This window comes from Scomber japonicus, chromosome 10 (assembly GCF_027409825.1).
Source record: "Scomber japonicus isolate fScoJap1 chromosome 10, fScoJap1.pri, whole genome shotgun sequence".
Taxonomy (NCBI): domain Eukaryota; kingdom Metazoa; phylum Chordata; class Actinopteri; order Scombriformes; family Scombridae; genus Scomber; species Scomber japonicus.
Genome location: NC_070587.1, coordinates 32,366,373 through 32,380,200, shown reverse-complemented (window position 1 = coordinate 32,380,200; position 13,828 = coordinate 32,366,373). Strand labels below are relative to the sequence as shown.

Below are 13,828 nucleotides of genomic sequence, written 5' to 3'. Positions count from 1 at the left end.
TTTCTCGCTCCGTATCAGTGAACTACGTGTATTTGCCATACATTATGTAATACGAGCGCACTTGAAATTTGGAAGCGGCTGGTTTGACCACGGAAAGACGAACGCCGGCTCACTTGACCGCAGTATAAAATCCAACAGAAATGATCAATGTGAAGTTGTTAGCTTGGCTACTATGTTCAGCTTGTTAATTTTCAACTACTAGCAGTTAGCTAACGTTAGCATCGGAAAGCTAATAACTGTTACATTACTTTAGAAATACGTTACTAATACGTTACTCTCGCTTGTATTACTTACTCCGTTACTTGACATCACAACGGTCCGTTGTGTCCTGAGTCAGCTGTTTCATCACGGATGGAAAGTGCTTCACTGAAAACAGGCAGGTAGAGGAGGAGGAGCGGACGGAGAGCGAGGGGGAGGCGAGCGGAAAGGGGGGGGGGGGGTGTACCCCTTAGCTAGTTTTGTTTTGGTTGCACGCAGTCCAGAGCTGCGACGTCTAACGGTGAAATTGAAATAGCATTTAGCCCCTTTAACCCTCCTGTTGTCCTCCCGGGTCAAATTGACCCCATCTCTTTTGACTGCTCCTTCTTTCCTCCCTCTTTCTTTAATTTTTCCTTCATTCTTCCCTTCTTCCATTCCTTCCTTCCTTCCTCCCTCCCTCCTTTCCTTCCACCCTTCCTTCTCTCCTTCCTTCCTTTCTCTTTTCCTCCCTCCCTCCTTCCTTCCATTTACTCATTCCTTCCTTCCACCCTTCCTTCTCTCCTTACTTCCTTTCTCTTTTCCTTCCTCCATCCATCCTTCCTTCCTTCCTTTCTTTTACTCATTCATTCATTCCTTCCTTCCTCCTGTCCTTCCTTGACCTGAGGACAACAGGAGGGTTAAGAACAGGCACATGATCACAACAGTTCATTTAATCATCACACACACTAATTAAAACAATCACAAACTTTACTCATTTCTGTCATTTGGCACTTTGATGCTTTTTATCCAAAGTGAGGTGTGACAATCGAGCGTTGGAGGAGAGTGACTCAAAAAGAGACGTGGTTCTGGTTCAAACTAAAGTGTGTAGGAGTGCTTAGATGAGATCTGATTGACAGCTCTAAAGACTCAAACAAACAACCTGCCATCAGATTCACACTCAAATATAATCGCTAAATTCTCCTTTTTACCAGACGAACTCAAAAACAGTAAAAAGAAAAAAACTCAAATACAGAAATCTCACGTGTGACACAACGAAAGCAACACATCACTCATATAAAATTACATTTCACGGCCCTTAAGTGCTGCGTTTATCCTCAGATAGCATGACGAGATGTGGTGTGATGTATTTTTAATGTTCAACAAAAACTCCAGAGAAAAAACACACGCACGCCTCTTCAGCTGCGCCTCATGACTTATTCAAACAAAGAACCTCCCATGTTGGTTTAATAATGCCTCTTTCAGGGATTTGCATGTTGAGAAGTCTGAAGCTCGGAGGAATAAGATATATCAAGGTTTGGATTTACACATATAATACTTGTTAGTATTGGATCCAAACATGAGATTTATTGACAATAAGAAAAAACAGAGAAAGCCACCAAACATCTTTTATAAAGGACAGGTTCACATTTAATCAAATGTGTCCAAATGTTTCCACATTTAATCAATGTGTCCTCAGGTGTCTGTTTGAACACTGAAACAGGTTTTGCTCACTTTAATCACTCCTGTTCATGCTACATAAATAAAATATTAAAATTAGCTGTAAATTCGCCTCAGACTGCATCGCTGTGTCTGCTTGCACTTCCTCTTAATACTTTGAGGTCATAAGTTCGTTCACACTGAGAGGTATGGGAACATGCAGCACTATGAGAACTCGGATGGTTTCACTTCAAACTGTCAAAAAGTTGAGTGTGAAACTTCTCACCCTCAACGGTCGCCATCTTGGCTCCGTAGCACTTTTTACAAATGTAAATTATACATGTGTTTTTTGCACTTGGCACCACTATACTGTTGATATAAGCCTTTAGTAGATTTTATTGGGATTTGAGACACAGAAATAGTTTCCCTAGCCCTAACCAGATCCAGGCGGGGAGTTCTGATCCTCTGAAATGAAGCCAACACGGAAGTAACTTAGAACTGCATTCTATCAAAAGGCCACCAGGGGGCAACCGTCTCTATACAAGTCAATGGAGAATTCACCAACTTCTCACTTGATTTCTAAGCTCAGTAAACGTTTTCAAAATGTGTTTATGGTCTCAATTGCTAGTTTAAAGCCTTCTTCAATGCAGTATGATGTTCAATGCAGGGTATGCATTAGGGCGCGGCCTCATGCCCATATAAGTAGAATCCGTGTTTTTATTTTTCCCAGCATGCACCTGAAATTTTCAAGATGGCGCTGGCCAGATTCGAAACTATTGGCTTCCGAGGCAGCAGTCCACAAACCAATGGGTGACATCACGGATGTTACGTCCATTTCTGAGAGAGAGAGAGAGAGAGAGAGAGACTTTCCACACAGAGCACGTCTAGACAACACTTTAATTTAATATGAACCAGGTCGCGGTGACATAATGCTGCTGCCTAACAGCAACAGGGAAGCATGTGAAGGACATTTTTCTTTATTTTAAGACACATTTGTTGGAGGTGTGTGTGTAAATAAAGTGTGTGTTCTTAGTCATCCAACCAGGTTATGTAACATGTCTGTCTTTGGTATGCTCAGGTTGTCATCTTTCTGACCCTTCTGTCTCTCCAGTCTCAGATCAAGGCCAACTAATTCAAGCAGATACTGCAGCCGGTTACTAATCATTACTTCACTGGTTCTTTTCTCCGTGAAAAATATTGATTGCTGAAGACCCTTTTTTTTTTTTTTTTTTTTTATCTCGTCGAAGCTGGAAAACGTTTTCTTGTCTCCCTGCTGGTTCGATATGTTCCTGTGAGACTTTTATCCAAGTTGGGAGTTAAAGTTATACAGCTCTTTTTTTTTTTTAGCTGCATCTTTTTCCACCGTCTCACATTGAATTTTATGATTGATTTTTAAGATCATTACAGATAATGATTCGGTATCTCTGAGCATTTTTAATATCTATGCTGAAGTTGTTCTCATAGTTTATGGCTCCTTTCTTAGCTGTTGTGTTATATGTGTTACATAATGTGTCCCATCTGTCTTTTTGTGTCTATTAACTTTCGTGTCGTCCTGCCGGGTCAAATTGACCCCGTCTGTTTTGACTGTTTCTTCTTTCCTTCCTTCCTTCCTTCCTTCCTTCCTTCCTTCTGTCTGTCCTTCCTCCCTCCTTCTCTCTTTCTTTCCTCCCCTCTACCTGCCTCCCTTCCTTCTTTCCCCTGTCCTTCTTTCCTTCCTCGTTCCTTTTTCAGCTGCTTGATAATGAGGTAATAATTATAGTCAGGTGTGATACCTAAAACATGCAGGGCTGTAGCTCTACAGGAGCATTGTTGGGGACCACTGGTGTGTTGGACAGTGGACAAAATTATTAACCTTTTCACCCTCTGCTTTTACTGACATAGTTATTCATTAAAGGGTGAGTTCACAATTTTTTAAGTGTCTTAAAACATCAGCCAGGAGCCCAAATGAACATTAAGCGTGTTTATCTGTCTGTAATGATTTCTCCTGTTCATACTGCTTATTAGCAGATCCCTTCATAATGCACTTACTGTAGATTTAAGACCATTGTCTGTTTCTCTGAGATGTCTTGTAACCAAAGTAAGGGCTCATCCGGGATTTGAACCCGGGACCTCTCACACCCAAAGCGAGAATCATACCCCTAGACCAACGAGCCACTTGTAAAGGACATGATTAGTCAAGTGTCTGTGTAATCAGGAGCCCAACTAAACACTGAAACTAGTGTATGTGTCTGTAATGATTCCTCCTGTTCATACTGACCATTAGATCCTTCATAACGTTTACAATGGAAGTGATGGAGGACTAAATCCACAGTCCTCCTTCTGTAGAAACAAGGATTTTTGTTACTATACTTCCACATAGGCATGGGATGATAACCCAAGTTCAAGGTATACCGTGATTTTGAAAAAGCCACGATAACCGAAACCGGCAAATTTTCTGTCATAGCGTTCCTAAGGTATGAGCTGTTTATTGTCTGGTCAAAGACAGAAAGTGCAGGTCAGAAATCCCTCAGGTGGTGCAGCTGCAGCGTAGAGTATCACGACCCCTCACACTGTCATTACAGTGTATATTCAGGTTAAATTAACATGAACATTTTAGAGCTGTAACCGCCATACCGTGAAACCGTGATATTTTTTCTTATGGTTATCATACCGCCAGAATCTCATACCAGCCCATGCCTACTTCCACCACAGCTCAACAGGAAACACTAAGAGGGAATTTGATGCTAAAAAGACTGGAAATGTGTCAGATATCTCTTGATATAATAACTCAGACTGCTGAAGCTCAATAGAAGCTGATCATCTACTTTTAAATGACTGTGTGGAAACACTGTGGATTTAGTCCTCCATCACTTTACACTGAAAGCACATTTGAAGGAGGTTTTTAATGGTTTGGTTGTGCTGCTAACAGAAAGAAAAAGCTGTGTCTGAGAGTGAAAATAGTGCAACTTTCCTGTGTTAGACTCGATGGTTGGGCTGCTTCCTGTTTCTCGTCTTGTCTTGTCACTTCTTCTCAGGGGTGAAACGTGTTCTTTATCATGTTTCATGCACACAGTACATTTATAGCTGCTGGTTTCGTTATGTTTTCATGACACACGGATGTTTAGCAGTTAGCAGTATGAAAGCACAGTGAAGCATAGTGAAAGGTTAAATGGAGCAAGTGATGGCAGAGCTCAGTCGGTTTCTGTGTCTTTGAGCTCAAACAGTGAAGCGAGGAAACAGAAGATTATCGCGCTGGTTTAACACTGAACTGAAGCTCTCTCCCTCAGCGTGGGCTCGCAGCGATCGATAGAAAAGCCTCTATGGTTTTTCTGCATGTGGTGTTTGAAGTTTTTTCTTACCCCTGTAACACATTTAGCCTCTGAGTCTCAGTGTGTCTGCCGTTTCACAGCTAAAAAAAAGGATGTGAAACTCTGTGAATGTCGGACCTGGAGGTATCACTTCAAGCTTCAGAGACAGAATCAAACAGAGCTCAGGCTGTAAAAACGGCTCCACAAAGGCTGAAAACAAGTTAAGAGTCAAAACCCGCCTGTGCTGACATTTGTGACTGAATTTGAAAAACTATTATTTAAGATACATTTAATATTATTCTGGGTTATTCCTAAGCCATTACTATACCATGTTATTCATTTTTTACAAGAAATATTCCTTATTATCTCACAAAATGTTTTTATTCTACAAAATAAAGTACCTTATTTTTGTGTTTGCTCCATTTAACCCTCATGTTGTCCTTGAGTCAAGGGAGGAAGGAAGAAAGGAAGGGAGGAAGAAGGAAGGAAGGGAGGAAGGAAATAAGGAAGGAAAGAAGGACAGAAGGAAGGGAGGAAGGAAATAAGGACGGAAGGAAGGAAGGAAGGAGGGAAGGAAAGAGACAGATGGAAAGAAGGAGCAAGGGAAGGGAGGGAGGGAGGGAGGAAAGAAGGAAGGAAGGAAGGAAGGAGGGGAGGAAAGAAAAACCTCCACTATGTAGAGCTCTAAAATATTCAACCCTGGAAAGAAAGAAGTACAGTCCATGACATTTACACTACTTCCTGCTAACAATCTTAAAACAATTTTATCATATGGAAGTACTATGCAGTGTTTATTATACAGGGAGTACTATGTAGTGTGTACTATAGGGAGTATTGAACTATGTAATCCTGTTGTCCTCGAGTCAAAGAACGAAGGGAGGGAGGATGAAGGAAGGAAAGGAGGGAGGGAGGAAGGAAGGAAGGAAGGAAGAAGGAAAGGGGGGGAGGAAGGAAGGAGGGAGGGAGGAAAGAAGGAAGGAGGGAGGGAGGAAGGAAAGAAGGACAGAGGAAAGAAGGAAGGGAGGAAAGAAAGAGACAAGGAGGGAGAGAGGAAGGAAAGAAGGACAGAAGGAAGGAAGAAAGGGGGATGGAGGAAGGAAATATGGAAGGGGGAAGAGAGAGGAAGGAAAGAAATAGAGAAGGAAAGAAGGAAGGAAGGAACAGTCAAAACAGAAGGGGTCAATTTGACCCTCGAGGACAATACAAAGGTTAAGGAACATGCATCTTAATTTGGGTTTTTACCACAGTTTACGACACCCAGCTTCTTGCCTGTTTACTCCTGTGCAGGTAAAATGATGCATGCTGGAGCAGGAATGAGAGGAAAGTAGAAAAACAGAGTGTTCCTTCTCCACGATGGGGACGGAGCGGATCGGTCGATATCCTGACATGCAGCAACGGGGCGACAGTGGTCACTCAGCAGTGCAGCAAAACATCATGGGGCACTCAGCAATGCAGCAAAACATCATGGGCCAGCTTTTATTATGTTCGTCATATCAAAAGCAGCAGCTCACTCGTTTTTTTTTTTCACCTTGCTGGTTTACTTCACAGCCAGCAGAGATACTATGAGTCCGGTTCCCACCAAAACCAGTAAACTCTCTGCATGTACTGTAAATGGGAATATTAGTGTGAAATTAGCCATGTAAACAGCTTAGTAGGAATATTGACTTCATTTACATTGTTATGACCCCTCTGTAAAGGGTCAAATAAAATAATAACAAGAGTCAGATCTGCAATAAAATAAATCAATTTACAAAAAAAAAAAAAACAATCTCTAACAAACACTGATGGGTAGAAGACACCCAGACCAGCCCACAAAGGATATGGGCTCTTCCCTCTAACGTAAAATCAAATGACAACTGTTGAAATGTGCTATACAAATACATTTGCTTACACTCCCATTTAAATGAAACATATTGGTATAAATGACAACTGAACCCTGGTTTGCTGACAAAATCAGTAGCTAATAATTGGCTTAATAACATGAACAATTACAGGTTAAATTTGCCTAATGAGGAGTAATGTCTGATTCTTACCAATAAAACCTTTAATGTTTTGTAAACTTGTTGTCGCCTATCTCAACCTCGGTAATGACTCTGTCCGTATATTTTTGGGCGTATTGTAAGGCTGCTCAATTAATCGAAATTTGATCTTGATTACGATTTAGGGGCCAAACGATCTCAAAACAAATAAAATCGAGGGGAAACGATTTTTAATAATAATGAGATAGCGCTCAATAACAAAGGTTTTATTTTGAAAAGGAAGCCGCCGCAGCTCTGTTAGTTTAACAGAAGCTGAAACACACAGTGAAATGTTTTAACTGTAAATAAAAGTGCAGAGTTTCCAGCCTGCATCAGACGATGCTGAGTTTACTGACTGATTATTAAAAACCTGGAAGTGATGTGTGAACTATCGTCATGGTAACCTGCTCAGCTCTAATATCTCTGCTCATGTTCTGCTGTGTGTTGCGTTAAGCAGCAGATAAAAGGCTGCTGCTGGGAGAGAAAATTAATTAATCCGAATGTTTCTAACGTTTAAAAAAAAAACATTTTAATAATCATGATTTCAATTTTGACCCAAATAATCGTGATTATGATTTTTTCCATAATTGAGCAGCGCTACCGTATTGTGTATTTTCTTGTTTTTTGTTTTTTTATTCTTAATAATCAGAATTGTGTCTCTTTAACGCCATCATGCTCATCTAAATAAAGGCTCTATTTCATCATAAAATGCGGTTCAGGCTTTGCCGCGTCTCTTCTAATGATCTTATAGCTGCTGAGGCGACCTCTCCCACAAACCCACCACTGCCCCATTCGCCCACCCCCCCTCCCTCCACCTCCAGGCTTGCTCGGACACACTAGTCCAAACAGAGATGACATCACCGCACACTCAAACGTGACTCAGAGCGGCCGGCTGAGCTGAGCCAGCGTACCATGAAGCTCAGCTGCCTGCAAAGTCTCCCATCTGTCGCCTGAAATCCACAGCATCAGCCCCCAGCCGAGCCTCATCAGTCCTGAGATTGACCCAGAGGGGGGTGAAAGAAACGAGCTCACGAGCTGCTGTGTCATCTCCCTCCTCCTCTTCCTCCTCCTCCTCTTCTTCCTGTTCCTCCTCTTCTTATTCCTCCTTCTCCTCCTCCTCCTCCTCCTCCTCCTCTTCTTCCTCCTCCTCTTCTTCCTCTTCCTCTTCCTCCTCCTCCTCCTCATTGTAATGATCTCCATCACTCTGCATACTGTATAATTCCCCCTCTGGCTTCCTTCTCTTCTGTTGTTCTCGGGTCTTGGCTTTGTCGGCACGTTCATCTGAAGGCGTTTTGACGACACAAAGAAAAGCCTTGCGCCCCTCTCGCATCTTTTTTTCACTTTGGACTTCGGTCTCTGCTTCGTCTCAACGTCGACTCGATTTATGTGGAAAAGTTTTGAGAGATGTAATGTTTCCTGAGTTCAGTGAGCATCCGACGAAGACTTTGAGTTCATGTCCTCAGTGTTGTTTCTGGCACGGAAAATTCAAACTTAGCCTGTTTATAAGCATCTTTACGAGTGTTTGGATTGCCTTGAAGTTTATACATAAATATACACATAAATAAAGTTGGAGTTGATGCTCAGAGGATGTGAGGTCGAACTTTTCATTTATCCAGTGAACTATTCCTTATATGCTGCCATATTCACTCACACATCTTGGGACTTAGTGCAATATTGTGGAACCTACATGCTACTGCTGCACTTTACTATACATGAATCCATATATGTATTTATCTGTGGTGGCATCAGCCTTATTTTTTATAAATGGGGGCGGGGGGGGGGGGGGGGGGGGGGGGTCTGCTGGGGCTGCAGACAGGAAGAGACTGGATAAATAAGTCTGAAAACAGGCTGAACTTTTAATTTATCCAGTGAACTATCTCCACATCTACTGGATGGATTGTCACAAAATTGGGTCCAAACCTTTCACAGGTCAAAGGTGATGAATACAGAATACTTTGGTAATAACCTGAATAGTTATGTGCTCTCATCTGCAATATTATTTATATAAACTTCAAGTTATATTACCTCGTTTGTTCCTTATATGCTCCCATATTCACTCACACACACACACACACACACATCTTGGGACTTAGAGCAATATTGTGGAACCTACATGCTACTGCTGCACCTTATTATTCATGAATCCATATATTTTATCGGGGGGTCTGCTGGGGCTGCAGACAGGAAGAGACTGGATAAACTGATAAAGAAGGCCAGCTCTGTCCTTGGATGCCCCTTCAACCTGGTGGAGGTGGTATATCTATCTATATGTATAGTTATTCACTTTAAAACCTGTGCAGTAACAATATAGAAAAACTCAGGTATCTTATCATTTAACACCAATATTACTCTTGTACATAATGTTACTACTTTTTAAACTTTTTTTTGTTGTTATTGCTTGAATACTTATTTATTACTTAGTATTCTTTATTCTTTCTATTGATGCTCTTTTTAATTTTTGATATCCACTTCCCCACCATTGTACTAATAAAGGAATACCTTATCTTATTTTATCTTAATATATCCATATGTATTGTTAGGACCCCTCCCTTAATATATATGTAAAGTTTCTTTGTATTGATTGTATTTTGGTGTCATACATCCTGTTTTTCTGTTATCCTACGTGAAACTATCATGAATCTTTTGCACATACTTCACTGTATACTGTGTACTGCATAGTTTCTGCACATGAAGAAGAGTGAAGAAGTGAAAAACTAGCTCATGCCATGGCTCCTGATGTGTTTACAGTTCCAGTGATGAAGAGAATAAACGTCACGAACCAGACGGTATATTCTGTGTGATGCTTCCGTAATAGTGGATAATAAAGCTCAACTTTTTGATCATCTTGAGTGCACCATCCAGGTACTCATAGTGCACAGCATGGTTTAAAGTATTAAGTGTAAGTACAGAAGAAGAGATGTGAGAGGCCCAGCGTGAAGGCCTGTAGTCTCCGCTGAATGAGCTCTTCTTGTTTAACAAATGCCAACACGTTAAACCAACATGATGAACATGGTAAATATTACAGCCTAGTCATCAGTGTGTGTGTGTGTGTGTGTGTGTGTACAGTAAGTAAGCTGCTACTAAAACCACACTTCCCCGCCTCTGCCCCGAGGTCCTCTGATACCTGCTGCTGATCCAACAGCACCACACCCATGAACACATTTGTGTGAGTCTTTTCTGCTTACTCAGCTGAAATCTGCTAAACTTCACCAGCAGAAATGACAGTGAGTACTTTAAAAAGCCAAGTAAACATACCTACCTATTCAAACTCACCTTCCATTAACTTCCTCCTCAACATTTACTAATCTATCTTTATTACACAACTGCTCTTTAATGTCTTTTGCTTATTTTTATGTTTTTATTATGTGTGCAGCTCCATGACTTACAACCACTGACTGAGGACAACACAAAAACTTCAGAGGCTGTAGACGCTTAATCATGTTCAGTAACACCTGAATTAGTTTGTGATTAAAGAATTTCCCACATGGTAAGTTTCCACTCATTTGCACGGTTTGTGCAGATTTTCAATTTGCAAATTAAATTTAAAAAAACTAATTGAAAACACCAGAAAATTAAAATCCCTCTACACCCAAACACATGATTTTCTTCTTATTTGTGCAGTTTGTTTTTTAATTTATATGCTGAAGGAGGAAAGTTTCTCTGCGTTCAACTTAAATCTCAGTTTAACACATCAACCTACGAGTAGGATTTAAGACATCACAACTAGTCTGGAGCCAATCACGGTCCAGTAGTCAGATTACACAAGGAAACAGGAAAACTTTTTGCAGATGATGTAGTTTTATTCACCTCAACACATCAGGACCTCCAACGGGCTCTGAGACGGTTTGCAGCTGAATGTGAAGCGGTCAGGATGAGAGTCAGCACCTCCAAATAATCTGAGACCATGGTGCTCTGCTGGAAGTGGATTGCCCTTTCAGGGTTTGGAGTTTTATTCACAGTGAGTAAGATGAAGCATGAGACTGACAGGCGGATCGGTGCAGCATCACCAGACCGTCCTGGTGTAGAAAGAGCTGAGCCTGAAGGTGAAGCTCTTATGGAGCTTTTCCACCATACAGTTCTAGCACTACTCGGCTGGACTGGGCTCGGTACGGTACCAGGAACGACCTTTTCCATGAGAAAAAAGTACCTAATCAACGGCGGGGTCATCATAGCACAGTTTTATACTCAACACAAACACATAAACAATGGAGGACATGGAGGCAGTGGTGTACTTGCTGCTGTATGTGGCTTTCTGTCACACACAAAGCAAGAGAAGAGAATCCGAATCTCTGTAACGCTGTTGCCGGTATTTAAAAATGCCGGGTTTGACTCAGAGTCAAACTCTGATTCAACTCAGAGTGACAGAAACAGATGTTTTAAAACACACCTTGATGTTAAAATCTGCAGCTTCTTCTCCTTCTTCTTCGTCTCCAGCTGTAAACAAAACATTTCAGGTCATGTGATTAGCTTCAGGTCGCTCACCACCACAGGATCCACTCCACCAGAAAATCCTCCAAAAATAAAGAGGAGAAAAACCCCAGGAGTGATATTTGAGTGGCACATCACCATGAACAGTGATACAATCTAATCTCTCTCAGTTAGCTCACAGAGGTTTCTGTCTATATTAAGATCACTCATCCAGAGTCATTTCTGACATTATCTCAAGTGATTATGCCTAAGCTGCACAGCCTCTTCAAAGACATAATTATATGTGTTCATGTATAAAATGAACCGAGGTTTCTTAACTTGACTGATTATGCAGTTTTGTCTCAACGTTTTGAATAGATTTGCATTTGTTTAAAAACGTATCACTTATCTTTCCCCCTCCTTTCCTTTCCTTCCTTCCTTCCTCCCTTCCTCTCTCCCTCCCTCTCTCTTTCTTTCGTCCCCCCTTCTTTCTTTCCTCTGTCCTTCTTTCCTTCCTTCCTCTTTTCCTTCCTCCCTCCCTCCCTCCTACCTTCCTTCCTTCCTTTCCTCCCTTCTTTCCCCCTCCTTTCCTTCCTTCCTTCCTTTCCATCCTCCCTTCCTTCTTTCCTTTCCTCCATTCTTTCCTCCCTCCTTTCCTTCCTTCCTTCCCTACTTCCTTCCTTCCTTCCTCCCTTCCTCTCTCCCGCCTTCTCTCTTTCTTTCTTTCCTCTGTCCTTCTTTCCTTCTTTCCTCTTTTCCTTCCTCCCTCCCTCCCTCCTACCTTCCTTCATTCCTTCCTTCCTTCCTTTCCTTCTTCCCTTCCTTCCTTCCTTCCTTTCCTTCCTCCCTTCCTTCCTTCCCTCCTTCCTTCCTCCCTTCCTCTCTCCCGCCTTCTCTCTTTCTTTCTTTCCTCTGTCCTTCTTTCCTCTTTTCCTTCCTCCCTCCCTCCCTCCTACCTTCCTTCCTTTCCTTCTTCCCTTCCTTTCCTCCCTTCCCCTCTCCCTCCTTCTCTCTTTCTTTCATCCCCCTTCTTTCTTTCCTCTGTCCTTCTTTCCTTCCTTCTATCATTTTTCATGGTGTGTTAATGTAAATCTCCATTCAGTGCAGAAATGGAGCTGAAATCCTGCACTGGGCTACAGATTAAGTCCTGACACGACTGCTTTACCGCCAAGAGCCATAAATACAGTTTAATATTACTTCAGCTGTTTGGATTAACTTCTCTGACCATGCAGTTAATTTTAGTATCATATACAGCTTGTGGTGTGTTTATCTGTGTGATAAAAAGGACATTATCATACATGTATAAATAAAGCATAAACAGGCCTAAATTCAAATATATACAGAACAGAATTTCCATATTTAAGAGATAATGATATTTTCTGTCAGAAATGTGCTGCGTGGGATTTCTTATAAAATCTGATTTGGTTATTTGAGTTGAAAAGGCGGAAAATTAACTGTGACTCCAGTTTATTAATTTATGTTTTAACATCATAGCAGAAGGAGCAGATCTGACGTGTTCCCCAAAAACAGGATTTAAATATGAAAAATGTGACATAAAACACATTTTTGACGAGTAGGAGGTGTCGTCCTCCCGGGTCAAAATGACCCTGTTTTGACTGTTCTTTCTTTCCTTCCTTCCTTCCTTCCGTCTGTCCTCCCTCCCTCCCTCCTTCTCTCTTTCCTCCCTTCCTTCTCTCCTCCCTCCATCCCTTTTTCTTCCTTCCTTCTGTCCTTCCTTCCTTCCTTTCCTTCCTACCTTCCTCTCTCCCTCGTTCTCTCTTTCTTTCATCCCCCTTCTTTCTTTCCTCTGTCCTTCTTTCCTTCCTTCCTCTTTTCCTTCCTCCCTCCCTCCCTCCTACCTTCCTTCCTTCTTTCCTTCTTTTCCTTCTGACAGGTTGATTGACCAATGTCCTCAAGATCCAGCCCTCGCAACCATAGCAACCTCCCCGCTCCGCTCATGGCCCCGCCTCATGCCCAGATAAGTAGAATCTGTGTTTTCATATTTCCCAGCATGCACCTGAAATTTTCAAGATGGCGCTGCCTAGATCCGAAACTATTGGCTTCCGAGCAGCAGTCCACAAACCAATGGGTGACATCACGGATGTTACGTCCATTTCTTCTATACAGTCTATGGTTATAACCAGGCTTCTATTGTGTTTTTCTTTGGTGACTGAAAATTTTCTTTTCTTTTTTATGAGTTTTCAACTTTGGATTGACAACGTATAAAAGGAAATAAGTGGAGCAGTACATTTGGTAACATTTTTCAGCTATAGGAAATGTGTTAAAGTCTGATGTTTTTTACTCATCCATCCATCATCCTCCATATGTGGACTCATACACAGTTTATATGTGTCTCACATTTTGTTGTTTTTCTTGGGAGGAAAACGTCACTCTTCCGAAAAGAGACTAGATTGATTGACAGACAATAAATCAGCAACAAATTAAATAAATTATTAATTTCTGCGGTTGTTTAATGAAGCAAAAATAATGTTTATTCTCTGG

At 41.5% G+C, this 13,828-nt stretch overlaps 1 non-coding gene across 1 annotated transcript; it reads right to left on the bottom strand.

Moving 5' to 3' along the window:
- Positions 1–3,695: 3,695 nt before the first annotated feature.
- trnap-ugg (transfer RNA proline (anticodon UGG)) lies at positions 3,696–3,767 on the bottom strand. Its single transcript has one exon. It is a non-coding gene; the product is annotated as a tRNA-Pro (tRNA).
- Between the last annotated feature and the right edge of the window lie 10,061 nt (positions 3,768–13,828).